This window comes from Pristiophorus japonicus, chromosome 13, assembly GCF_044704955.1.
Source record: "Pristiophorus japonicus isolate sPriJap1 chromosome 13, sPriJap1.hap1, whole genome shotgun sequence".
In the NCBI taxonomy this organism is placed as follows: Eukaryota; Metazoa; Chordata; class Chondrichthyes; family Pristiophoridae; genus Pristiophorus; species Pristiophorus japonicus.
In genome coordinates, this window is record NC_091989.1 from 12,288,395 (window position 1) to 12,315,181 (window position 26,787).

The following is a 26,787-nucleotide window of genomic DNA, read 5'->3' on the forward strand; positions in this document are numbered from 1 at the left end:
TTAAACTAAATAGTGGGGGAAGGGATCCGGTGAGCGGAAATTTAAAAAGTCAAAGAGAAAAGAGCATGCAAAAGTAAAGGGTAGCGATAGGGGTAATGATAACCAGTGTATGACAGGAAGGGATAGAGCATATACACATAAGACAAAATTAAAAACTCCATATCTGAACGCACAAAGCATTCGTAACACAATAGATGAGTTGACGGCCCAAATAGAAATAATTCTGATTGCCATTACAGAGACGTGGTTGCAAGGTGACCAAGGCTAGGAACTAAATATCCAGGGGTATTTGCCATTTCATAAAGATAGGCAGAAAGGAAAATGAGGTGGGATAGCTCTGTTAATAAAGGATGAGATCAGTACAGTAGTGAGAAATGATATTGGCTCAGAAGATCAAGATGTAGAATCAATTTGGGTGGAGATAAGAAATAATAAGGGAAAGAAGTCACGGGTGGGAGTGGTCTACAGGCCCCCAAACAGTATCCACTCTCTAACACAGAGTATAAATCAAAAAATAATGATGGCTTGTAAGAAAGGTACAGCAATAATCATGGGCGATTTTATTCTTCATATTGATTGAACAAATCAATTTGTCAATGTTGCCTTGAGGAAGAGTTCATAGAGTCTATGCGGGATGGTTTCTTGGAATAATACGTTGTGGAACCAACCAGGGAGCAGACTATTTTAGATCTGGTAATGTGTAATGAGTCTGGATTAATTAGTGATCTTGTAGTGAAGGATCCGGATCCTTTTGGGAAGAGTGATCATAGCATGGTAGAATTTCAAATTCAGTTTGAGGGTGAGAAAGCTCCATCGCAAACTAGTGTCCTGGGCTTAAATAAAGATAATTACAAAGGTATGAAGGCAGAGTTGGTTAAACTGGACTGGGAAAATATATTAAAGGGTAAGACTGTAGAAAAGCAGTGGCAAACATTTAAGGAGATATTTTAGAACTCTCAGCAAAGATTTATTCCAGTGAGAAAAAAAGATGCTAAGAGAAGGATGAACCATCTGTGGCTATCTAAGGAAGTAAAGGATGGTAATAAATAGAAAACAAAGGCATACAATGTTGTAAAGAACAGTGGAAGGCCAGAGGTTTGGGAAATTTTTAGAAACCAGCAAAGGATGACAAAAAAAATGATAAAGACAGAGAAAATAGTATGAGAGTAAACTAGCAAGAAATATAAAAAGAGACAGTAAGAGCTTTTACAGATATATAAAAAGGAAGTGAATAACTAAAGTAAACATTGGTCCCTTAGAGGATGAGACTGGAGAATTAATAATGGAAAACAGGGAAATGGCAGAGACTTTGAACAAATATTTTGTATCGGTCTTCACGGTAGAAGATACTAAAACATCCCAATAGTTGATAATAAAGGAGCTACTGGGGGAGAGGGACTTAAAACAATCACTATCACTAGAGATACAATACTAGGCAAACTAATGGGACTGAAGGTGGACAAGTCCCCTGGACCTGATGACCTGCATCCTAGGGTCGTGAAAAAAGTGGCTGCAGAGATAATGGATGTATTGATTGCAATCTACCAAAATTCCCTGGATACTGGAAAGGTCCCATTAGATTGGAAATCTGCAAATGTAAGGCCCCTATTTAAGAAAGGAGGGAAACAGAAAGCAGGAAACTATTGACCAGTTAGCCTAGCATCTGTCGTTTGGAAAATGCTGGAGTTCATTATTAAGGAAATGGTAGAAGGACATTTAGAAAATCATAATGCAGTCAAGCAGAGTCAGCATGGTTTTATGAAAGGGAAATCGTGTTTGACAAATTTGCTGGAGTTCTTTGACGATGTAATGAGCAGGGTGAATAAAGGGGAACCAGTAGATGTCGTGTATTTGGATTTCCAGAATGCATTCAATAAGGTACCACATAAAAGGTTACTGCATAAGATAAGAGCTCACGGGATTGAGGGTAATATATTAGTGCGGATAGAGGATTGGCTAACTAACAGAAAACAGAGAGTCGGGATAAATGGGTCGTTTTCAGATTGGCAAACTGTAACGAGTGGGGTGCCATAGGGATTAGTGCTGGGGCCTCAACTATTTACAATTTATATTAATGACTTGGATGAAGGGACCGAGTGTAATGTAGCCAAATTTGCTGATGATACAAAGATAAGTGGGAAAGCAACTTGTGAGGAGGAACAAAGAATCTACAAAGAGATATAGACAGACTAAGTGAGTGGGCAAAGATTTGACAGATTAACCATAATGTGTGAAAATGTGAGGTTATCCACTTTGGTAGGAAAAATAAAAAAAGCAAATTATTATTTAAATGGGGAGAGATTACAAAATGCTGCAGTACAGAGGGATCTGGGGGGGTGCATGTACATGAAAAACAAAAAGTTAGCATGCAAGGACAGCAAGTAATTAGCAAATGGAATGTTGGCTTTTATTGCAAGGGGGATAGAGTATAAAAGTAGGGAAGTCCTGCTCCAACTGTACAGGGTGTTGGTAAGATCACACCTGGAGTACTGCGTACAGTTTTGCTCTTCTTGTTTAAGGAGGGATATACTTGCACTGGAGGTAGTTCAGAGAAGATTCACGAGGTTGATTCCTGAGATAAAGGAGTTGTCATATGAAGAAAGGTTGAGCAGGTTGGGCCTATACTCCTTGGAGTTTAAAAGAATGAGAGGTGATCTTATTGAAACATATAAGATTCTGAGGGGGCTCGACAGGGTAGATGCATGGGGGAATCTAGAACTAGGGGGTTTGTTTCAGAATAAGGCGTCGCCCATTTAAAACAGCAATGAGGAGAAATTTCTTCTCTCAGAGGGTCGTGAATCTTTGGAATTCTCTGCCCCAGAGAGTTGTGGAGGCTGGGTCATTGAATATATCTAAGGTGGAGATAGACAGATTTTTGAGCGATAAGGGAGTCAAGGGTTATGGGGAGCGGGTGAGGAAGTGGAGTTGAGGCCAGGATCAGATCAGCCATGATCTTATTGGATGGCGGAGCAGGCTCGAGGGGCCAAATGGCCTACTCCTGCTCCTATTTCTTATGTTCTTATGTGTGCACATTGTACAGGAGGGCACACGCAGGGATGTCGTCAGGAGGACCTGGGTGCATTGGTGCAAACCTTTCAATGATCTCAGTAGATCACGAAACGTTACTGCAAAGCCACACTCAACCTCATCCTGCTGTGCCCCTCATCACAGCCCCATCACTCTGCCTTCCCTACCCTACTCCTGCACATCCTTACTCACACCATCTTATCTCTTATCTACATGATCACATTCCCATCTCACTAACTGCCCCTCACACTCCCCCTCCTCCTAGTCCAATCATACCAGCCAAGGGTAGGCACTTGGGTGTTATCACCAAAGCTGATGTAAAGTTGCTGCTAATGTGATGTCTAATATTAAAATCTTTATTTTCAACACTTTGCTTCTTGGACAGATCTCTGTGCACCTTTAGAGGAGGCTTAATGAGTTATAGTGAATGGTGAGACATAACAGTACCGCCCCCCCCATCCCAAACCCCAATGGTGATGAGTGTGAAAGGACCGGCTTGGCCATTGTAGGGATGCTTTCATCATCTTCATAGGCAGTCCCTCAGAATCGTACAGTCCAATACAAGAACCACAGTCTTTGTCTTTGTCTTACTGATGTTTAGTGTAAGGCCCATGCTTTCATATACCTCAGTAAATACGCGACTAGGTCCTGCAGTTCAGCCTCTGTGCTTGAAGGAAAGGGTGGGCAGGGAGTCCGGTTTGCCACACACTCCTTCCGCTGCCTGCGCTTGATTTCTGCTGCTCTTGGCGACGAGACTCGAGGAGCTCAACGCCCTCCCGGATGCACTTCCTCCACTTAGGGCGGTCTTTGGCCAGGGACGCCCAGGTGTCAGTGGGGATGTTGCACTTTATCAGGGAGGCTTTGAGGGTGTCCTTGAAACGTTTCCGCTGCCCACCTTTTACTTGTTTGCCGTGGACAAGTTCCGAGTAGAGCGCTTGCGTTGGGAGTCTCGTGTCTGGCATGCGAACGATGTGGCCTGCCCAGCTGATCAAGTGTGGTCAGTGCTTCAATGCTGGGGATGTTGGCCTGGGATTTGTAGGATCTTACGGAGACATCGTTGGTAGTATTTCTCCAGCGACTTGAGGGTGTCTGGTCCACGTCTCTGATGTCCTCTTCCATTTCGGATGGCCCCCAAAGATACATCACCATCCTCCGCCTGCTCCACGATGACATGCAGGCCATGATCCTTGCCAACGGATCCATCACAGACCCAATCCATGTCCAGGCCGGGGTCAAGCAGGGCTGCGTCATCGCCCCAACCCTCTTCTCAATCTTCCTCGCTGCCATGCTCCACCTCACAGTTGATAAGCTTCCCGCTGGAGTGGAACTAAACTACAGAACCAGTGGGAAGCTATTCAACCTTTGCCGTCTCCAGGCCAGATCCAAGACCACCCCAACCTCTGTCGTCGAGCTACAGTAAGCGGACGATGCCTGCATCTGTGCACACACAGAGGCTGATCTCCAGGACATAGTCGACGTATTTACTGAGGCGTATGAAAGCATGGGCCTTACGCTAAACATCAGTAAGACAGAGGTCCTCCACCAGCCTGTCCTCGCCGCACAGCACTGCTCCCAGACATCCAGATCTATAGTGCGGCCCTGGACACCATGGACCACTTCCCTTATCTCGAGAGCCTCCTATCAACAAGAGCAGGCATTGACGACGAGATCCAACACCACCTCCAGTGCAGCCTTCGGCCGCCTGAGGAAAAGTGTGTTTGAAGACCAGGCACTCAAAACTGTCACCAAGCTCATGGTCTACAGGGCCGTAGTAATACCTGCCCTCCTGTATGGTTCAGAGGGATGCTTTATGGTGCTGGTGTGGGGTGATGCCAACCTGGCGCATCATGTGACAGCCAGGGTGTACAGCATCAAGTGAAGTCAATCTGGACATGGTGAGGCCATCCCTGGCCTCCCGGGCAGCCATGTGGTTGGGTGCTGATGCCCTGTGTCCTGTGCAGCATCAGGTGATTGCGGAGAAAGTTGGTGTTGTTGTTGGTGCTGCTGGTGTGCCTGGTGCTGCTGGTGTTGGGGCTGATCGTGGTTGGATTCTGAGGGCCAAGGTGAGATTTTTTCAAGGACACCGATGCTGCTGGAATAGATGGCAGCTGAAGTTGAGATGACAGAAGCGATCCGTCAATGGGGAGAGGGGTTGCTCCAAGGAGGTGACACTGGATAGAGAGTTCACTGTAAACAGTTCAAACCTCCACAAAGCTGAAACGGTCTTCGAAATCCTGAAGGCTCCAGCTTCTTTGATTGGGAATTGAACAGCTGTGAAATGGTAGCTTTTATACCATTTTTGCAGCTGTCAACTAGTCAAACCAATCCAGAGTTATTGAGAACCCGACACACTTACCTGACGTAATCCCCGAACGACGGGAACCTTGTAAAAAACTTGGTAAAATGGTTAGGACCTGGTAAAATGCAGCTTAAAAAGCTTTAAGCAGCTTCTTAACTATCTCAATTGCCTGACACGACGCTTGGATCTGCAAACCTCAGGCAGAGCCGGCACTTGGAAAATTCACAAGGAGGCGGGTTCAGAGCGGACTTCTGCCCCACTGCCAATCACGGCCACTTTGACAGTGGGCCCGCCTCCAAATTCACACTCGCTGGGCTGGTAAGATTTTGGCCTCTCTCTCTCTCTTTCTCTCTCTCTCTCTCATTCTCTCTCTCTCTCATTCTCTCTCACTCTCTCTCTCACGCTCTCTCTCACACACACTCTCTCTCACACTCTCTCTCTCACTCTCTCTCTCTCTCTCTCTCTCATACCTTCTCTCTCACACACCCTCTCTCTCACACACCCTTTCTCTCTCACACACTTTCTCTCTCTCACCCTCTCTCTTTCTCTCACTCTCTCTCACTCTCTCTCACTCTCACACCCTCTCTCTCTTTCACACCCTCTCCCTCACACCCTCTCTCTCTCTCTCAAACCCTTTCTCTCTCACACCCTTTTTCTCTTACACCCTTTCTCTCTCACACCCTTTCTCTCTCTCACTCTCTCTCTGTCTCACCCTCTCTCTCTCGCTCTCTTTCTCTCACCCTCTCCCTCTCACACCCTCTCTCTCTCTCACACCTTCTCTCATACCCTCTCTCTCTCTCACGCCCTCTCTCTCTCTCACGCCCTCTCTCTCTCTCACTTCCTCTCTCTCTCACACCCTCTCTCTCTCACACCCTCTCTCTCTCACACCTTCTCTCTCTCACACTTTCTCTCTCTCATACCCTCTCTCTCTCTCACACACCCTCTCTCTCTCTCACCCTCTCTCACTCTCACTCCCTCTCTCTCTCACTCTCACTCCTTCTCGCTCTCACTCTCACACCCTCTCTCTCTCTCTCTCGTACACCCTCTCTCTCTCTCTCACATACCCTCTCTCACATACCCTCTCTCTCTCTCAAACCTTCTCTCACACCCTCTCTCACTCTCACCCTCTCTCTCACACACCCTCTCTCACTCTCACCCTCTCTCTCTCTCACACCCTCTCTCTCTCACATCCTCTCTTTTTCACACCCTCTCTCTCATGCCCACTCTCTCACGCCCCCTCTCTCTCTCACACCCTCGCTCTCTCTCACACCCTCTCTCAGACCCCCTCTCTCTCTCATGCCTTCTCTCTCTCTCACGCCTTCTCTCTCTCTCACACCCTCTCTCTCTCTGAGTCGGGAGCAGCGTGAGTCCGTTGGTGAGGCCTATAAAAGGCCACGAGGTCGGGAGGTGCGTCGCTGAGTCGGAAGCAGCATGAGTCCGGGGTCGGCGAGAGGCCTATAAAGGCCCAGCTTGTGCAGCTACAGGGAGAAGGCAGAAAAGAAGTAGAAAGAAACAGAAAGGTGACGTCACAGCCAAGGGGGTAAGTGATTGGCTGGTGATTGGTGAGTAGTTTTTCTTTTTTCTCTTCTATATCAGTGAGTAAACTTTAGCATTATTGTTGCCAATTTAAGTGTATCTAAGGGTTAAGTCATGGCGGGAGAGCTCGGTCACGTGATATGCTCCTCCTGTACCATGTGGGAACTCAGGGACACTTCCGGTGTCCCTGACGACTACGTGTGCGGGAAGTGTATCCGCCTCCAGCTCCTGACGGTCCGCGTTGCGGAGTTGGAGCTGAGGGTGGATTCACTCTGAAGCATCCACGATGCTGAGAATGACGTGAGTAGCACGTGTAGCGAGTTGGTCTTACCGCAGGTGAAGGGTCCACAGCCAGCTAAGGAATGGAAGACCAGCAGGAAGAGCAGTGCAAGGCAGGTGGTGCAGGGGTCCCCTGCGGTCATCTGCCTGTAAAACAGATACACCGTTTTGAGTACTGTTGAGGGGGATGACTCATCAGGGGAGGGCAGCAGCAGCTAAGTTCATGGCACCGTGGCTGGCTCCACTGCACAGGAGGGCAGGAAAAACAGTGGGAGAGCTATAGTGATAGGGGATTCAATTGTAAGGAGAATAGATAGGCTTTCCTGCGGCCGCAACCGAGAATCCAGGATGGTATGTTGCCTCCCTGGTGCAAGGGTCAAGGATATCTTGGAGCGGGTGCAGGACACTCTGAAAAGGGAGGGTGAACAGCCAGTTGTCGTGGTGCACATTGGTACCAACGATATAGGTAAAAAAAGGGATAAGGTCCTATGAGACGAATTTAAGGAGCTAGGAGCTAAATTAAAATGTAAGACCTCAAAAGTAGTAATCTCGGGATTGCTACCAGTGCCATGTGCTATTCAGAGTAGGATTCGCAGGATAGCTCAGATGAATACGTGGCTTGAGCAGTGGTGCAGCAGGGAGGGATTCAAATTCCTGGGGCATTGGAACCAGTTCTGGGGGAGGTGGGACCAGTACAAACTGGACGGTCTGCACCTAGGCAGGACCGTAACCAATGTCCTAGGGCTGTTGGGGAGGAGTTAAACTAATATGGCAGGGGGATGGGAACCAATGCAGGGAGACAGAGGGAAACAAAAAGGAGACAAAAGCAAAGGACAGAAAGGAGATGAGTAAAAGTGGAGGGCGGAGAAACCCAAGGCAAAAAACAAAAAGGGCCACTGTACAGCAAAATTCTAAAGGGTCAAAATGTAATAAAAAGGCAAGCATGAAAGCTCGGTGCCTCAATGCAAGGAGTATTCGGAACACAGGAAAGGGCTCTGAGCTAGTTAGAATGGGTGAGAGCTCAGATGAACAGGATCCCAAGAAAGAATGCAAAAGGCAGGAGGCAACAGAGCAGAGTAGCACTGGGGTAAATGTAAACCACAAGGTGATAGGAAGGGACAATATGTATGAATATAAAGGGCCTGCAGGAGGGGTCAAAACTAAAAATCATGGTTTAAAAACTAGTATTAAAACACTCTACCTAAACGCATGCAGCATTTGAAATAAAGTAAATGAGTTGACGGCACAAATCATTACAAATGGGTATGATTTGGTGGCCATTACAGAAACGTGGTCGCAGGGTGGCCAAGACTGGGAATTAAATATACAGGGGTATCTGACAATTCAGAAAGATAGACAAGAAGCGAAAGGAGATGGGGTAGCTCTGTTAATAAAGGATGATATCAGGGCAGTTGTGAGAGACGATATTGGCTCTAATTAACAAAATGTTGAATCATTGTGGGTGGAGATTAGAGATCGTAAGGGGAAAAAGTCACTGGTGGGCGTAGTTTATAGGCCCCCAAATAATAACTTCACGGTGGGGCGGGCAATAATCAAGGGAATAATGGAGGCATGTGAAAAAGGAACGGCAGTAATCATGGGGGATTTTAACCTACATATTGATTGGTCAAATCAAATCGCACAGGGTAGCCTGGAGGAGGAATTCATAGAATGCATACGGGATTGTTTCTTGGAACAGTATGTTACAGAACCTACAAGGGAGCAAGCTATCTTAGATCTGGTCCTGTGTAATGAGACAGGAATAATAAACAATCTCCTCGTAAAAGATCCTCTCGGAATGAGTGATCACAGTATGGTTGAATTTGTAATACAGATTGAGGGTGAGGAAGTAGTGTCTCAAACGAGCGTACTATGCTTAAACAAAGGGGACTACAGTGGGGTGAGGGCAGAGTTGGCGAAAGTAGACTGGAAACACAGACTAAATGGTGGCATAATTGAGGAACAGTGGAGGACTTTTAAGGAGCTCCTTCATAGTGCTCAACAAAAATATATTCCAGTGAAAAATAAGGGCGGTAAGAGAAGGGATAACCAGCCGTGGTTAACCAAGGAAATAAAGGAGATTATCAAATTAAAAACCAATGCGTATAAGGTGGCCAAGGTTAGTGGGAAACTAGAAGATTGGGAGAATTTTAAACGACAGCAAAGAATGACTAAGAAAGCAATAAAGAAAGGAAAGATAGATTACGAAAGTAAACTTGCGCAAAACATAAAAACAGATAGTAAAAGCTTTTACAGATATATAAAACGGAAAAGAGTGACTAAAGTAAATGTTGGTCCCTTAGAAGATGAGAAGGGGGATTTAATAATGGGAATGTGGAAATGGCTGAGACATTAAACAATTATTTTGCTTCAGTCTTCACGGTGGAAGACACAAAAACCATGCCAAAAATTGCTGGTCATGGGACTGTGGGAAGGGAGGACTTTGAGACAATCACTATCACTAATGGGGTAGTGCTGGACAGGCTAATGGGACTCAAGGTAGACAAGTCCCCTGGTCCTAATGAAATGCATCCCAGGGTATTAAAAGAGATGGCGGAAGTTATAGCAGATGCATTCGTTATAATCTACCAAAATTCTCTGGACTCTGGGGAGGTACCAGCGGATTGGAAAGCAGCTAATGTAACGCCTCTGTTTAAAAAAGGGGGCAGACAAAAAGCAGGTAACTATAGGCCGGTTAGTTTAACATCTGTAGTGGGGAAAATGCTTGAAACTATTATTAAGGAAGAAATAGTGGGACATCTAGATAGGAATAGTGCAATCAAGCAGATTCAGCATGGATTCATGAAGGGGAAATCATGTTTAACTAATTTACTGGAATTCTTTGACGATATAACGAGCATGGTGGATAGAGGTGTAGCGATGGATGTGGTGTATTTAGATTTCCAAAAGGCATTTGATAAGGTGCCACACAAAAGGTTACTGCAGAAGATAAAGGTACACGGAGTCAGAGGAAATGTATTAGCATGGATAGAGAATTGGCTGGCTAACAGAAAGCCGAGAGTCGGGATAAATGGGTCCTTTTCGGATTGGAAATTGGTGGTTAGTGATGTACCACAGGGATCGGTGCTGGGACCACAACTGTTTACAATATACATAGATGACCTGGAAGAGGGGACGGAGTGTAATGTAACAAAATTTGCAGATGACACAAAGATTAGTGGGAAAGCGGGTTGTGTAGAGGACACAGAGAGGCTGCAGAGAGATTTAGATAGGTTAAGCGAATGGACTAAGGTTTGGCAGATGGAATACAATGTCAGAAAGTGTGAGGTCATCCACCTTGGAAAAAAAAACAGTAAAAGGGAATATTATTTGAATGGGGAGAAATTACAACATGCTGCGGTGCAGAGGGACCTGGGGGTCCTTGTGCATAAATCCCAAAAAGTTAGTTTGCAGGTGAAGCAGGTAATCAGGAAGGCGAATGGAATGTTGGCCTTCATTGCGAGAGGGATGGAGTACAAAAGCAAGGAGGTCCTTCTGCAACTCTATAGGGTATTGTTGAGGCCGCACCTGGAGTACTGCGTGTAGTTTTGGTCACCTTATTTAAGGAAGGATATACTAGCTTTGGAGGGGGTACAGAGACGATTCACGAGGTTGATTCCAGAGATGAGGGGGTTACCTTATGATGATAGATTGAGTAGACTGGGTCTTTACTCATTGGAGTTCAGAAGGATGAGGGGTGATCTTATAGAAACATTTAAAATAATGAAAGGGATAGACAAGATGGAGGCAGAGAGATTGTTTCCACTGGTCGGGGAGACTAGAACTAGGGGGCACAGCCTCAAAGTACGGGGGAGCCAATTTAAAACCGAGTTGAGAAGGAATTTCTTCTCCCATAGGGTTGTGAATCTGTGGAATTCTCTGCTCAAGGAAGCAGTTGAGGCTAGTTCATTGAATGTATTCAAATCACAGATAGATAGATTTTTAACCAATAAGGGAATTAAGGGTTACGGGGAGCGGGCGGGTAAGTGGAGCTCAGTCCATGGCCAGATCAGCCATGATCTTGTTGAATGGCGGAGCAGGCTCGAGGGGCTAGATGGCCTACTCCTGTTCCTAATTCTTATGTTCATATGTTCTCACACCCTCTCTCTCACGCCCTCTCTCTCTCACATGCCCTCACTCTCTCTCACGCACTATAGATTAGTTACCCTGTTTATGCTGAGCTAATATATTGCAATTGGGGCACTGCAATCAGCCCCCGGAGTTGGTAGAGGAACGCTCCTGCTCCTGTTTGTGTGGTGTGTGGTGTGTGGTGCATGTGTGTTTGTGTGCATGTGTTTGTGTGTGTGTGTGTGGTGCGTGTGTGTGTTTGTGTGGTGTATGTGTGTGTGTGACTACCAGAGATGTTGGAGTGAGACCAAATTCCAACAAAAGTCAGCACCTTCAGCAGGCAAGATGAGAGAACTGGAAAATGAGAATATATATATCAGAATGCAGCCTGGTATACTCCAGTGTAGTGCAGGGGAAGGGATAAAATGGCTCATATAGGTCAAATGGAATACTGTATTGGAGATTTGTTTCCTTTTGATTCTTGAAGGCAAACGACTTGAATTTTATCAACCAGCTGCCATGACCGAGTGTACTTGGGACTAACACAGCTCGAATGAACTCTTATTATTATGCTCCCATGATACCTCTTTTTTTAACAGTCCAGTAACCACAGAATTATATTCCTGCTGATTGCCAGTCAATTGATTAAACCACATTAAAGTGTCAAAGGCTTTAAGTTTCTGATTTATTGAGTGGCTTAAATGAATACTTATTTTTTGAGAAACATAAAATAATTTGGTGATGATTAGAACTGTCTTGTCTCATGTAGACTGTAATTCATTGCCTTTTGATGCTGTTGCACTTGCAAAATATGGTTCAATTATTATGAAATAGATTAGAAATGAGACTAAAAGCTCTTGGCTTATGCTTAATGCCAGTGATTCAATATTTGTAAACGTGAAAGGCACAAAGGCTTCCTCTGACATCGCTGCCTCTTAATAAGAACACCATGAAAGCTGGAGTGAGAAAAAGCCATTCAGCCCATCACCCATGCTGCAGACAGTGTGTCGCTCTCAATTGCATATACTTCATTCTTACCACTCGAGAGCGCTAGTACGAAGCTGTGGCTCCTTGGCTACAGCTCATGGTAGAAATGAAGGGGGCGAAATTGCCTTGTTAGCGTCTCGGAGGGGAGGCGGGGGCGGTGACGGGGCTCAAATGGCGTTTTTGCCCAAGGGAGGGGGTGCTATCACCTCCTGGGAAATTGCCCCAGAGGTTTGAGGAGGTGGGGGGGGCAGCTGTCGGTAGCAACATCGCGCCCGGGCGGAAAGTCATTGGTGCCCCGTTAACGCCCAACGGCAGGCACAAATGCCCCAAATTTTTCCGCCTATGCCCCTTAGTTCTAGATTCCCCCACGAGGGGAAACATCCTCTCTGCATCTACCCTGTCAAGCCCCCTCAGAATCTTTTACGTTTCAATGAGATCACCTCTCATTCTTCTAAACTCCAGAGAGTATGGGCTCCAATCTTTTCATAGGGCAGCCCTCCCATCCCAGGAATCAATCGAGTGAGTGGCAAAAGAATAAGTAAGAAGTTGGAGCTCTGTGTGGGGTGGGCAAACAAAGAAACGCAAGTGAGCATTTAGTCTTCTGTAATATGTTTACTGCATTTAGTGACTGCTTCAAGTCGACGTTGTTGTGAAGTTTTGCTTTGTTACTGGTCTTCAGGCATTCTTCCACTTTCCGTGAGCTTGACATCGGTAGTGTTGAGGTGCTTTGAGCTTGAGGTATATTCTGGGAGAACAAAACACTGTATTACGACAGCACCATGCTGGGCTCAGGCACCGAGTGAGAGAAGCGGGATGAGCTAATGAAAGTGTTCTCTGGCTACAGAAATAGGGCATCGCATGACATTTCCAGTGTCGGTGTTTAATTTCCTCAGTGCAGCGAGACCTTGAAAATTAATGGAAATTGCAGATTAGGCCGCAATTTTCCCCCTCACATTTGTCTCGGTGCTGCAGAGATATAAAGAATGCCCTCTCCCCATACTTGGACAAAATTAAAAGCGCTGGGAAGGTTGAAGGCGTGATTTTGTACAGGATTGGATTGTAAATTTTGCATTCTTAATTGGGTTCAACAAATCTGAATCCTTCCGATCTGTGTGTAATGTAACGCAACTCTGTGAGGCAATTTGCAGTTTGTTGCAAAGATTATAAAAGGTGTTGATGTGCCCCAGTTTATATCACTGGACTTTTATTCTCAGATCTGTGGCTCAGTGGGAGACTCATTATCTTTCTGATTTTCTCCTCTGCTGTAGGCTGACTGTTGCACACAGGTGGCTCACAACCTCGACTCCCCCCCCCCCCCACCCCCCCAGCCTCCCAAACCCCAAGAACCTCGCTCAATTGGTCCATTCTTCTCGCGTACAAATGTCAGCAGGCTATTCACCTGTGCGGGCATCACTGTTGATCCCCATCCTGTCTTTACTCGATGCTTCCTGTCTAGCAGCAGGCATCAGATACTGATCATCAGCAAGTACCTGAGCTGATTTTAAAAACATTTCCCCTGCTCCACCATCCCGTTCCCCCCCGCCCCAACCCTCTCCCCATCCTTAATCTTAGAGAACTCACTAAACTTGAAGCACCCCAATCTCTCCTCACGGTTGAGATACATAGAAACATAAAAACTAGGTGCAGGAGTAGGCCATTCGGCCCTTCGAGCCTACACCACCATTCAATAAGATCATGGCTGATCAACACCTCAGTACCCCTTTCCTGCTTTCTCTCCATACCCCTTGATCCCTTTAGCCATAAGGGCCATATCTAACTCCCTCTTGAATATATCCAACGAACTGGCATCAACAACTCTCTGCGGTAGAGAATTCCACAGGTTAACAACTCTCTGAGTGAAGAAGTTTCTCCTCATCTTGGTCCTAAATGGCTTACCCCTTACCCTTAGACTGTTGTCCCATGGTTCTGAACTTCCCTAACATCGGGAACATTCTTCCTGCATCTAACCTGTCCAGTCCCATCAGAATTTTATATGTTTCTATGAGATCCCCGCTCATCCTTCTAAACTCCAGTGAATACAGGCCCAATCGATCCAGTCTCTCCTCATATGTCAGTCCTGCCATCCCGGGAATCAGTCTGGTGAACCTTCGCTGCATTCCCTCAATAGCAAGAATGTCCTTCCTCAGATTAGGAGACCAAAACTGAACACAATATTCCAAGTGAGACCTCACCAAGGCCCTGTACAACTGCAGTAAGACCTCCCTGCTCCTATACTCAAATCCTCTCGCTATGAAGGCCAACATGCCATTTGCTTTCTTCACCGCCTGCTGTACCTGCATGCCAACTTTCAATGACTGATGTACCATGACACCCAGATCTCGTTGCACCTCCCCTTTTCCTAATCTGCCGCCATTCAGATAATATTCTGCCCTCGTGTTTTTGCCACCAAAGTGGATAACCTCACATTTATCCACATTATACTGCATCTGCCATGCATTTGCCCACTCACCTAACCTGTCCAAGTCACCCTGCAGCCTCTTAGCATCCTCCTCGCAGCTCACACTGCCACCCAGCTTAGTGTCATCTGCAAACTCAACGCAAATCAGGAATCAATCCTGGGAACTGCTGGTCTGAAAAGCTCAGTATCACCTCACCACATATTTTGTTTCATTTTTACTTTGGCCGATAGTGTAAAATGGTCAATCTTGGATAATCCACCCATGACACCTCTCTCCCGATTTTCATTGATCCAGTTACTATTTCCCTCCATGACCTCGTCCTTCCCTATCTCTGTAATCTCCTCCAGCCCCACAACCCCCCGAGATATCTGTGCTCCTCTAATTCTGCCCTCTTGAGCATCCCTGATTATAATCGCTCAATGATCGGTGGCCATGCCTTCTGTTGCCTGGGCCCCAAGCTCTGGACTTCCCTGCCTAAACCTCTCCGCCTCTCTACCTCTGTTTAATAATTAGATCTGCGGATGACCAAGCTTTTGGTCATCTGTCTTAAATTCTCCTTATGTGGTTCAGTGTCAAATTCTATATTTTGTTATTCCCTTGGGACATTTTACTATGTTAAAGGCTCTTTATGAATACAATAATGTTGTTATTTTGGGACATGCTATCTGAATCTGGTAAGCTCATGTTGATGGCTTGCACTGTATTTGGCTGCCGTCAAAACCACTTGACTGCAATCAGAGGCGGTCTTGGGAACTGGAGGTGGAGCAGCATGGATGACAGGAGAGAGCAGGAGCAGCGTGTGGATGAGGGAGGAGGAGGAGGTGCAGGGCACAGCGCAAGAGGCCCGAGCCACTGCGGGTCTTCTCGGAGGAGCAAGGTCTCGGGTGGGAGGGGAGAGACCCAGCTTCGCCAAGGAGGCTGTCCCCGAGCTATGTCACCTCTGCTGCAGCCACAAATCCAGCCTCGAACCAGGGCATGGACAGCACTGCCTGTGGCTGCCAAGGTCACCATGGCCCTTATCCTTTATGCCACAGGCTCCTTCCAGGCTGTAGCAGGTGACATCAGCAACATGGAATCATAGAATGATACAGAGCAAAAGGAGGCCATTCGGACCATCGTGCCTGTGCTGGCTCTTTGGTGGAGCTATCCAATTAGTCCAACTCACCCATTCTTTCCTCATGCCCCTGTAAATGTTTTCCCTTCGCATATTTATCCAATTTTCTTTGGAATGTTGTAATCTATGCACCTGTGAGTATGCTCACAGGTTTGCAGAGCTGTTGCAGGGATCGTTCAGCCCGACTGCCTGCCTCTCTTCCACGGTTACATCCGAGCCAGGGTGACCCTGGAGGGACTGGAGTGCATCATCATCCCCGGCAACCAAATTTTAATTTGATTATTAATGTTTAAATTTTAATTTGTCTATGTTTGTCGGTTTTAGTGCCCCCTCCCCCTCTTTTAGCCAGGAGGCACTTGTTTGAAAGTGTCTGGCATGTGCCCCCCTTTGACCAGGAGGCACTTGATTAATGTTGTCTACAAAAATAGTTGTAGAACTGTTGCATTGAGAGTGGCTTAGCCAGTCACGTGATGTTCAAAAGTCTCAATAAAACCCCAGTCAGTTAAGTTTAGGTCATCCACGATGAGGTATACAGTTGTGAGCAGAGTGGATGAACTGATAATGTGTAGTGTGATTGTTAACCTTTGTTAATAAACCAACTAGTTCTTAATAGCAATGTGCTGTTATGGATTCTTAAGCAAAGAACCAATAAAGCAAATATTTTACAAATGTTACTATTGACCACCATCTTTTCAGGCAGTGCATTCCAGATCATACCAACTCGCTCTGTAAAAAAACATGTTTTCTCATTTCTCCTCTGGTTCTTTTGCCAATCACCAAAAATCTGTGTCCTCTGGTTACCGACCCAATGGCCACTGGAATCAGTTTCTCTACATTTAGTCTATCAAAACCCTTCTTCATTCTGAACACCTCAATCAAATCTCCTCTCAACCTTTCCTGCTCCAAGAAGGCAGTTCAGAGAAGGTTCACTCGGTTGATTCCAGAGATGAGGTGGTTGACTTATGAGGAAAGGTTGAGTAGGTTGGGCCTCTACTCATTGGAATTCAGAAGAATGAGAGGTGATCTTATCGAAACGTATAAGATTATGAGGGGACATGACAAGTTGGATGCAGGGAGGATGTTTCCACTGATAGAGGAGACTAGAACTAGAGGGCATAATCTTAGAACAAGGGGCCGCCCATTTAAAACTGAGATGAGGAGGAATTTCTTCTCTCAGCGGGTTGTAAATCTGTATTATTCGCTGCCTCAGAGAGCAGTGGAAGCCGGGACATTGAATAAATTTAAGACAGAGATAGACAGTTTCTTAACCGATAAGGGATTAAGGGGTTATGGGGAACGGGCGGGGAAGTGGAGCTGAGTCCATGATTGGATCAGCCATAATCTTTTTGAATGGCGGAGCAGGCTCAAGGGGCCATATGGCCTACTCCTGTTCCTATTTGTTATGTTCTTATGTTCTTATTAACAGCCCCAGCTTCTCCAGTCTCTCCACTTAACTGAAGTCCCTCATCCCTAGAACTATTCGAGTAAATCTCTTCTGCACCCTCTCCTTGAGCGTTGTCCACCATTGTATTAGGGAAGGCGAAGGAGCGGCGAGAGATTGCAAAGCGGTGTGATCGGGGCCCAGGAGAAGCGCGATCCCAGGGACAGCACGGGCCAGCCCACACTGCGATATGTGTGCGCACTAGATCCGTGCAGCAGAGCTGGTCTCCAGTCGTCTTGGTTAATCCTTGCCACTGGACCAAGACCTAACTCTGTCAAGCCCGTGTGGTGGCTGGTGTGCAACGGCCACCACACGTTAAAAAAATCCACGCACAGGCATCTTCCACCCTTCAACATGTAGTTCGGGATCTGGAATATTAGGTCCTTCATTGAAACACCTGTGAACTAATTGAACTCATCCCTTTTTGGTGTGGAAGCAAGTCATCCTTGATTCCAGGGACCGCCTAAGAGGAAGAAGATGCTTAGGGAGGTCTCCGAGCCTCACTACATCCCGTTTCGCCACAGACAGAGCGAAGCAGGACGACAGAATGTAAGAACATAAGAAATAGGAACAGGAGTAGCCCCTGGGGCCCCTCGAGGATGCCCCACCATTGAATAAGATCATGGCTGATCATTGATCTCATCTCCACTTTCCCGCCTGATCTGCATATCCCTTGATTACCCTAGAGCACTAGGCTTTTCCTGCATGGCTGGCTTCCCCAGGATGCGAGGCACAATAGACTGCTCCCACATTGCCTTACGGGCTCCCCATAACCAGCTTGGCATCCTTATCAATAGCAAGGTATTCCATTCCCTCAGCATACAGATATTTTGTGACCAACGTTACATGTTGCCTGGAACAACGGTAACAAGCATGTGGCCTAAACACTGCTCCCCATGCGTGCCCATTTTTGGTCGCGATTGAATTTCTAGGCTAGTGATTACCTCCGCACTATACCAGGAGTGCCTGTTTACTGTGTCTAGTTATTAAGTGGCTTACTAAAACGCAATGCAGCATTTCGGGAGAATGTTGAAGCTCTGTTGTGTATTAATGAATGCAGCCCTTTAACCCTCTTCAGAACTAAGTATTTTTTGCAGTTTTCAAAATGTACATGTCACCTGTTATATAAAATGTTCCCAAAAAATACTGCCAATTAATTTTTAATGCAGAAATGTATTATAGAATAAAATTAGGGAAATGTTTTTCAAAACTTCAGAGCAATTCATAATTCATAATATTTTCTGAATGCACTGCGGTACTTCCCTGAAGAATTTCACCGACCAAAAACTATTTTGGTGATGGACTAGTTTCTGGTGAGGCCATTGTTGAAGTGTGTGTTTGTCTTTAAGGAGGTTTTAATAAAGGAGCCATGAAGAGCCTGCAAGTTATGCAGACTGGATCTTTTATTCCCTGTGGGATGTATTTGCTTCATGTGTTCTTTGCTTAAGAATTCATAGCATCACATTACTATTAACACAATGCATAGTTGGTTTATGAACCAAGGTTTAACAACCACACTACACATTATCAGTTCATCCACTCGGCTCACAACTGCATACCTCATCGTGGATGACCAAGACCCAACTGGCTGGGGTTTTATTGAGTCTTGTGAACATCATGTGACTGGCTAAGACACTCACAATGCAACAGCTCTACAACTATTTTGAGCACAACTTTAAATCGAGTACCCCCTTTTGGTAAGGGCACCAAAACCCACAAATTAACAATGCAACCTTGGCAAATCAAATTAAAATTTGGTTGCCGGGGGTGATGATGCACTCCAGTCCCTCCAGTGCACACCTCTCATGGAAAGTCGCGAGCGTACCAGTGGGCATTTCGTGCTCCATCTCCTGAGACACCCTGGCGCGAATGTAGCTGTAATGTTTGTTGATTGGTTAACGGCAGTGTAACATTGTGATCATCCTGTGGTGGCAGCAAAAGCCTACTACACCTGGTATTCCCAGGCAGTCTCCCATTCCAGTACTAACTTTGTTTAGCTTCCAAGATCAGACATGATCAGCCGTTGTCAGACTAGTATGCTAAAGCTCTACAAACTTGTGAGCATACTCATAGGTGTATCCATTACACCCTTGTCCAGGGCCGCGCCGTGGACCATTTCCCATATCTCGGGAGCCTCCTATTAACAAAGGCAGACATTGATGCGGAGATTCAGCATCGCCTCCAGTGCGCCAGCGCAGCCTTTGGCCACCTGCGGAAAAGAGTGTTTGAAGACCAGGCCCTCAAATCTACCAGCAAACTCATGGTCTACAGGGCTGTAGTAATACCCGCCCTCCTGTATGGGTCTGAGGCATGGACGATGTACAGGAGGCACCTCAAGTCGCTGGAGATATATCAGCAACGATGTCTCCGCAAGATCCTGCAAATCTCCTGGGAGGACAGGTGCACCAACATCAGTGTCCTCAACCAGGCCAACATCCCCAGTATTGAAGCACTGACCACAATTGATCAGCTTCGCTGGGAAGGTCACATAGTACGCATGCCAGATACGAGACTCCCTAAGCAAATGCTTTATGCGGAGCTCCTTCATGGTAGACGAGCCAAAAGAGGACAGTGGAAACATTATAAGGACATCCTCAAAGCCTCCCTAGTAAAGTGCAACATCACCACTGACACCTGGAAGACCCTGGCCGCAGACCGCCTGAGGTGGAGAAAGTCCATCCGGGAGGGCGTTGAGCTCTTCGAGTCTCGACGCAAGGAGCATGAAGAGGCCAAGTGCAGGCAGCAGAAGGAGCATGCAGCAAATCAGCCCCACCGACTCCTTCCCTCGATGAATGTCTGTCCCACCTGTAACAGGGTCTGTGGCTCTCGTATCGGACTGTTCAGCCATCAAAGAACTCACTTTGGAGTGGAAGCAAGTCCTCCTCGATTCTGAGGGACTGCCTATGATGATGACATTACACCCTGGGTTCTGTTCTCCCTCTACAATTAATTTTGGGTCTGGTGCTGTATTAAAGCTAAGGATGTAGATAAAACAACTCAACAGGATGTTGCGTCCCTAAAACTTGCATGAAGCACATTCCAATATACTGGACATTATAGTGTTTACAAATCATCATGATACTGCCACATGAGAAAGACTTGTACTGTATGTAAATGCAGCAAGCTTGTGGTGCACTGAGACACCTGGGGGTGTATGTGCACAAATCGTTGAAGGTGGCAGGGCGGGTTGAGAAAGCAGTTAAAAAAGCATACGGGATCGTGGGCTTTATAAATGCAGGCATAGAGTACAAACGGCAGGAAGTTATGATGACATTTTATAAAACACTGGTTCGGCCTCAACTGGAGTATTGTGTCCAATTCTGGGCACCACACTTTAGGAAAGATGTACAGACCTTAGAGAGGATACAGAAATGTTTTACAAGAATGGTTCCAGGGATGAGGGACTTCAGTTATGTGGATAGACTGGAGAAGCTGGGGTTGTTCTCCTCAGAGCAGAGAAGATTGAGAGATTTGATCGAGGGGTTCAAGATCATGAGGGGTCTGGACAGAGCAGATAGAGAGAAACTGTTCCCATTGGTGGAAGGGTCGAGAACCAGAGGACACAGATTTAAGGTGATTGGCAGAAGAACCAAAGGCGACATGAGGAAAAACATTTTTACACAGCGAGTGGTTAGGATCTGGAATTCACTGCCTGAAAGGGTGATGGAGGTAGATTCAATTGTGGCTTTCAAAGGGGAACTGGATAAGTACCTAAAGGAAAAACATTTACAGGGCTACGGGAAAGGGCGGGGGAGTGGGGCTAACTAAAGTGCTCTTGCAGAGAGCCGGCATGGGCTCGACGGGCTGAATGGCCGCCTTCTGTGCTGTAACCGTTCAATGATTCTATGACTGTAGTATCCCACAAACAGCAGTGGGATAGATGACGCGTTGATCTGCTTTTTGGTAGCACTTGCTGGGCCAGAGATTGTGGCTGCAACCCCTACACCAGAATTCCCTGCCTTTCTTCACATAGTGCTATGGGATCTTTAATATCCACCTGAGCAGACAAGCGGGACTTTGATTTATCGGCTATTTTGATGGACAGCTCTTGCTGACTATAGATTCGATTTGCGCCCAGCAAACTCCTATGAACAGCAATATGATAATGATCAGATAATCTGCTGTTGCTATGTTGATTGAGGGATAAATATCGGCCAGGACATCAGGGATGACTCCCCAACTCTTCTTCGAGAAAGTGCCGTGGGATGTTTTACGTCCACCTGAGACAGCAGGTTTCGGTTTAGCATCTCATCCAAAAGACAGCACTTCTGACAGTGCAGCACTGCACTGGTGTGTCAACCTAGATTTGAACTCACAACCTGCTGACTTCCGAGGCTAAATGTGCTACCCACTGAGCCACAGCTGATATTGCTCATGTTGTTGTGGGACTTGAATCCACAGCCTTCTGACTGGGAGGCAAGAGTCAAGGCTGGTTCTTTAAGATGGGCATTACAGATGATACTAAAGCAAAATAGTGCGGATGCTGGAAATCTGAAATAAAAACAGAAAATACTGGAACTACTCAGCAGGTCGGGCAGCATCTGTGGAGAGAGAAACAGAGTTAATGTTTCAGGTCGATGACCCTTCGTCAGAACTGAAAAAAGTTAGAGATGTAACAGGTCTTGCGCAAGTGCAGAGGCAGGTCCAGAAGAGGTGTAAATTATTCTGCTATTGCCATTTACACCTCTACCAGACCCATCTTTTGTTTCTTAACTTGTCCCCTTACCATCTCCTATTGCCTTGCACCATCATCCCTTTTGTCGTTTAATATCTCCTGCCTTCTGCCCTATCACAGACATTCCCTTTTGTTCTTTCCTCCCACCCTTTCCCTGTCCCTATACTTGCTTAAAAACCTGTTACATCTCTAACCTTTTCCAGTTCTGACGAAGGGTCATCGACCTGAAACGTTAACTCTGTTTCTCTCCCCACAGATGCTGCCTGACCCGCTGAGTGTTTCCAGCATTCTCTGATTTTATTACAGAAGCGTTGTTGGCTCTGTTTGGTTTTGCACAGAAACAGAGTTTCCTCCAAAGGGTTGCGTTGGCACAGCCGCGGTGATTTGCCGCAGCAGATGCTCCAGAGTTCCCTCACCGTGACCTTTAAGCCGGCCTGTGACTGTTGCGCACCTGGTAAAAGCAGCACTGGGGAAAAGTGTGGGAATGGTTGTCTTCCTGTCCGAGCCAGCCTCTCGGTTGGAGAATGTTGCTCTTGTGACCTTTTTATGTCACATCCGCATCCCTGTTGCCCTTACCTTGGGCGGGCAAATTAGGTTGAGATACAGACCAGCCCTGATCTAGCTGAATGGGGAGCAGGCACGAGGAGCTGAACGACCCACCCCTGACCCTGTGAGCAGCCTCACAAAAGCTTCAAAACTAGCGTTATGTTTGTGGTTTGACTCTGAAATCCTCACTGAGGGACAAGCTGAAGAAATGGCTGCATTTCCACAGAAAGCGGAGTGCGTGGTTTAATAGAAAGAAAGACTTGGATTTATGTCGCACCTTTCATGACCGTCCGATGTCTCAAAGCACTTTACAGCCAATGAAGTACTTTTGGAGTGTCGTCACTGTTGTAATGTGGAAAACGCGGCTGCCAATTTGCGCACAGCAAGCTCCCACAAACAGCAATGACCAGGTAATCTGTTTTTAGTGATGTTAATTGAGGGATAAATATTGGCTAAGACACTGGTGAGAACTCCCCTGCTCTTCTTCAAAATAGTGCCATGGGATCTTTCACATCTACCTCAGTGGGCAGACCGGGTTTAACGGCTCATTCAAAACACAGCACCTCCGACAGTGCAGCACTCCCTCAGCACACTTGAAGAAGAGTTGCGATCTCACCTTCGAGAGGGAGTCTCGCAATGCTGCAGCTTCCCAGTGAGACTACCGGCGGTGCAAAGCCAAGTTCAGGAAGTTCCCAGAAGGACGTGTCGTCTTTAATCCTGCCGCGAAAATTAAAACACTTTTTGAACTTTGCGACGTTCATCATCATAGGCGGTCCCTCGAACGAGGGTGACTTGCTTCCACACCAAAAGGGATGAGTTCACAGATGTTTCAATGAAGGACCCGATATTCCAGTCCTGAATTCCAAGGGTGGAAGATTCCTGTGCGTGGATTTTTTTAACGTGTGGTGGCCGTTGCACATCATCCATCACACGGGCTTGACAGAGCGAGGCCTTTATCCAGTGGCAAGGGTTAACCAGGATGACTGGAGACCTGCTCTGCTGCACGGACCTAGTGCGCGCACATATCGCAGTGTGGGCTGGGCCCGTGCTGCCCCTGGGCCCTCGGCTCTTCTGGGCCCCGCACCTGTTGTGTATGCAACAACAGTTTAGACTGAGTATTGTTTAACTCCAAGAGGTATGACCTTGGCTCTACTTTATTAAGGCCCAAAGTGCCTAATATACAAAATGGCTGGCCTTTTATACTTGGGCTGCACACACGTGCGTGCAACCCAATGGCCTCCAACAGTGACGCCATCCAGTGGCTAGTGATCCCAAAAGAACATACATGACAATACCCCCCTCTGAGATATTAATACAGTCTTTTACAAATTGAGACATAGAAAACATAGAAAATAGGTGCAGAAGTAGGCCATTCGGCCCTTCGAGCCGAGTCTGCCGACTGGTCATCCTTGGAGTTCAGGACTGGAATATCGGGTCCTTCGTTGAAACATCTGTGAACTCATCCCTTTTGGTGTGGAAGCAAGTCATCCTCATTCTAGGGACTTGCTATGATGATGAACATCGCAAAGACGGTCTGGTGTTTTACGCTCCTGGGGTTGACCGTCTCAGTTCAACTCCAGCCTTGGGTGAGTGTTCAGAGTCTGTTGTGACTGGTGGCTGGGTGGCTGACCTGGTGGGAGTGGCAATGGCCATGTCAGGGATTGAAAGTCCATTTTCATTGAATATGTCAGTGATTGAAAGTCCCGATTCACTGATGAACACTGAGTCCTCTGATGACTGGGGGTAGGTTGGTTGGTCGTCGATTGTCTCTTCCTCCAACTGTTCCAGTTCATCTGTGTGCTGCAGCTTTGTCTGCTCCATATGTTTCCTGCATATTTGTCCATTTTGGAGCTTGAAAATAAATACTCTGTTGCCTTTCTTGGCCATGACAGTACCAGCGATCCACTTGGGACCCTGACCATAATTCAGAACATATACAGGATAATTTACAGAAATATCGCGTGACACAGCTGCACGATCATGATACCCTTGCTGACTTTGTCTTCTATATTCATGAACTCTTGAAACTCCTGACTGGTGAAGCACGATTCGTTGTCGCTAACAACGATGTCAGGCAGACCATGTGTCGCGTACATGACACTGAGATTCTCAACGATATCTGTGGATGTGCTAGATGACATGATTATACACTCTATCCACTTCGAATATGCATCCACCACAACTAAAAACATCTTCCCCAGGAAGGGACCTGCAAAGTCTATGTGCATCCGGGACCATGGTTTGGACGGCCACGACCACAGACTCAGCGGCGATTCTGCTGGTGCTTTGCTGAGCTGCATGCAAGTGTTGCACTGATGCACACATGATTCCAGCTCAGAGTCAATTCCTGGCCACCATACATGAGACCTGGTGTTGGCTTTCATCATTTCAATGCAGGGATGTGTGCGATGCAGCTCATGTACAAATTTCTCTCTCCCTTTCTTGGGCATAACAACACGATTGCCCCATAGTATACAATCCTACTGAATAGACAGTTCGTCTTTGCGACGAATGGAAGGTTTGGTCTTCTTGCACATTTGCTTGGGTATGGCAGACCAATCACCTTTGAGGATGCAACACTTCACCACCGATAAAATCGGGTCCTGTCTGGTCCAGGTCTTAACTTGTTGAGCCGTGACAGGGGTTCCTTCACTCTCAAAAGCATTCGTAACTAACAATGGGTCTGCCGATTGTGACGTTTCCACCTCCGGTGTGGGCAAAGGCAGATGGCTCAAAGCATCAGCACAATTCTCGGTACCAGGTCTATGGCGAATGACATAATCATAAGCGGATAATGTCAGCGCCCACCTCTGGATGCGGGATGAAGCATTGGTATTGATACCTTTGTTTTCAGTGAAATGAGCGGCTTGTGATCTGTCTCCAGTTCAAACCGAAGACCAAACAGGTACTGATGCATCTTTTTAACCCCATACACACAGGCTAGTGCTTCTTTCTCTACCATGCTGTAAGCTCTTTCCGCTTTAGACAAACTTTTTGAAGTATACGCGACTGGTTGAAGTTTACCCGACTCATTAGCTTGTTGGAGTACGCAACCAATTCTATATGACGAAGCCACAGGCCAATACTAAACGTTTACATGGGTCATAATGTACCAGCAGCTTGTTAGAGCAAAGCAGATTAGTGGCTTTCTGAAAAGCTCTGTCTTGAAACGCACCCCACACCCAGTTGTCGCCTTTTCTTAGCACATGTGCAGTGGTTCTAATAAGGTGCTCAATTTAGGTAGGAAGTTACCGAAGTAGTTGAGTAGACCCAGGAATGAATGCAGCTCCGTCACATTCTGCGGCTTAGGTGCATTCTTGATGGCCTTGGTTTTCACGTCCGTGGGCCTGATGCCGTCAGCAGCAATTTTCCTCCCCAGGAATTTGACCTCTGGTGCCATGAAGATGCACTTCGAGCATTTCAGTCTGAGTCCCACTTTGTTCAGACGATGTAGAACCTCTTCCAGGTTGTTCAGATGTTCCTCGGAGTCATGACCTGTGATCAGGATGTCATCTTGGAACACAATGGTTCTGGGAATGGACTTCAATAGACTCTCCATGTTCCTCTGAAATATTGTTACAGCTGAGCGAATTCCAAAAGGGCACCTGTGATAAATAAACAGTCCTGTGTGCGTGTTAATGCATGTAAGTCTCTTCGATGTCTCGACCAGCTCCTGTGTCATGTAGGCTGATGTCAAGTCCAGTTTGGTGAACGACTTCCCCCCGGCTAGCGTTGCAAACAAGTCATCAGCCTTCGGTAATGGGTACTGATCCTGTTTCGAAACCCTGTTGATCATAGCCCTGTAGTCTCCACAGATTCTGACTGTGCCATCACTTTTCAGCATAGGAACAATGGGGCTGGCCCAGTCATTAATACAACACTTTAATTGTGGCACTGCCAATCATTGTTATGAGTTCTTTGGTGTACGTGCGCAACTTGGCATTGACTGGACTCAGCCTGGGCCTCACAGCCTTAGTATCCCACAGCTTCTCGAATGCCCTCTGGCTCATTTTTCATTGACTTGCCCCACATGTCCAGTTCCATCGATACCGGCACCCCATCAAATTTCACGTTGATCATTAACGGTTTGCTCTTAGTTAGGAACGAGTACAGTCTATACACTAACTCCTCTGGTATCTCAGATTGCGTATCCGGATCCACGCTAGTATGCCCATCATCCTCCACATGGTGTGTCGCAGCACGCTTGCTCATCTGCGGACACTTGCGCTGAAGATGCCCCGCTCTCAGACAGCCTTTGCAACTATATTGCTTAAATCGGCACTGCTGGTGCCGGTGATTTCCCCCACAATGCCAACATGGAGAAATCGGGTGCATTCCCGCTGGTGGACATTGGGCAGCCATAGGTTTCGCATACGCAGTCGGGTAGGCCCTGCC